The 2,005-nt window shown below is 41.4% G+C and overlaps 1 pseudogene; it reads right to left on the bottom strand.

Moving 5' to 3' along the window:
* Positions 1-381: 381 nt before the first annotated feature.
* LOC138528449 (serine/threonine-protein kinase SBK1 pseudogene) lies at positions 382-1,502 on the bottom strand (annotated as a pseudogene).
* Between the last annotated feature and the right edge of the window lie 503 nt (positions 1,503-2,005).

Genomic DNA, 2,005 nt, shown 5'->3' with positions numbered 1-2,005 from the left:
AACCAGTTCCAAGGTTGCAGCTTGGACCTTATGGCCAGGGTTGGGCAGAACATGACACCATGATATTGCTAATATCTACAATTCCTTGGAAGGCAGAAACAAGGCTTCGTTCATGAACAGATGTCCCTTCCTTTGAACTAATGGATGTCTGGGAAGTCGAGGGGTGTTGAACTTAATTGTAGCTTGCATGACCTCTTTTTTTCATTTAATGACTTTTATTATTCCTTCGTTTCAAAGCCTAAAATTCACAATGCTATTTTTGTATTGAGGATGAGAGCATGAATTCTGAAGTTGTTCTACTGAAATAACACCATTTCTAGATGTTTGCTTTTCATATTTCTTAATCTTTCTGGTATCTATTTTAATTAACTCGCATCACATTCATACACATATTTCGATGGGTGTTGACAACAACATTTGGTTTTGGTTCCCTTCCGTGGGTACACAATCAAAGCTGCTTGATGCTGATAGAGAGCAATTAGGGCGTGACTCTTGGTTGATACAGTTTTTAGCATCATTGTTCACCAGAGACAGGCATTGATGCTATATTCTTGAAATCAGATCTTCATTCAAGTTCAGAGTAGCAGCATTTGACTTGTCTTTTTTGACTAACCAACATTTACCAAAAAAACACAAAACATCCTTTATCGAACACCGTTTCTGAGGTTCAATAGAGAGTAATTTCCTAAACATTTTAAGGGCATTGGGAGTAAATCTACATGACTGGGAGGGGACATCAGAATTTCTGAATCTTTGCAAATGTAGAAATTCATCATAGAAGGTGTCTGAATTAAGGGTTTTTTCCCCAAGGAAAGTTTTGAGTGAGCACACAGAACAGTAAGATGCCAAATGCCCAGACATAGATGCTGTAATTCACCAGGAAACCATTGTGCTTTGACGCTTCACAGAGCTCTGGCGCTGTGTAAGGAATAGTGCTGCTAACTCGCTTTTCCATTGTGCCAGTGATACGCATCATTCCGAAACCAGAGAGCTTATCTTTCGGCATTTTGTGTCAAAAATCAGGATATTTTCAGGCTTGATATCCCTGTGCACTAGCCTTCTGCTATGCAGATGATCCAGTGCTAAGGCAATTTGATAAATACAGCACCTAGTGATGTGTTCAGAAAGTCCCACCTGTGGGGTATGATATCAAAGAGGTCTCCGGATTCTGTATACTCCTGTGCGAAGACATAGTGATCATCCATTTCAAAGGTTATATCGAACATGCCGATGATGTAGGGACAGGCAGAGAGGTAGCGTGAAATACAGTATTCCTGGAGAAAGCTCTTCTGCTTTGTTGCTTTCTTTCGTAGAAACTTCAAAGCCATCTTTTTACCACTTGTCTTGTGGCTAACCAGGTCCACCCTGCCATAGGTTCCCTTGCCAAGTTCTCGTATCACTTCATAGTACTTATTAATTTCAGGTTTTTCCATGTGTTTCGCTGTAAGTGACTGCAGCTCATTCAGAACATCCATGGGTCTTCTGGTTTGTAGCGAGGAAATGTTAATTGTAATATGCTCTGCCAGACGATTGGTAAAGAAAGATTCCTTCAATACTTGCACAATAGCATCAAGGAGCCGATTCTTATGAAAATACTTAGCTCTAATGTCAGGAAAACTGACAGGAGTCTGTAATAGAGGTCCAGATCTAGGGATTATCAGGATACTGGTTCAGGTGATGAAGAATGCAGATTTATAATGTTCCTGTCATGAAACACTGTGAGGGGTGGGCTACAGGCAGCTCCAGGATTCATGAGGGAAAGGTAAAAGAGGAGGTTCAAATTAAGCATCCCCCAGCAGAAGCACTCCCCCAGCAGCCCTGGTCTAACTCGCCTGCTTGACTTCTTGTAGGAAAGCATTACCTCACCCAGAAATCTTTTCTCTGCCCGTATCTTCTTGTGACCTTGGTATTGTCCAAAATCTTCTCCGAGGCTGCGGGACAGGGCATCCACAAGAACGTTTTCTTGACCTGGGATGTAAGTGATGGTAAAGTCAAATTGGGAAAA

This window comes from Ambystoma mexicanum, chromosome 7q (assembly GCF_040938575.1).
Source record: "Ambystoma mexicanum isolate Mex_15411 chromosome 7q, UKY_AmexF1_1, whole genome shotgun sequence".
Lineage (NCBI taxonomy): Eukaryota > Metazoa > Chordata > Amphibia > Caudata > Ambystomatidae > Ambystoma > Ambystoma mexicanum.
Note: the sequence above shows the minus strand (reverse complement) of the source record. Positions and strands in the feature narration are given on the sequence as shown.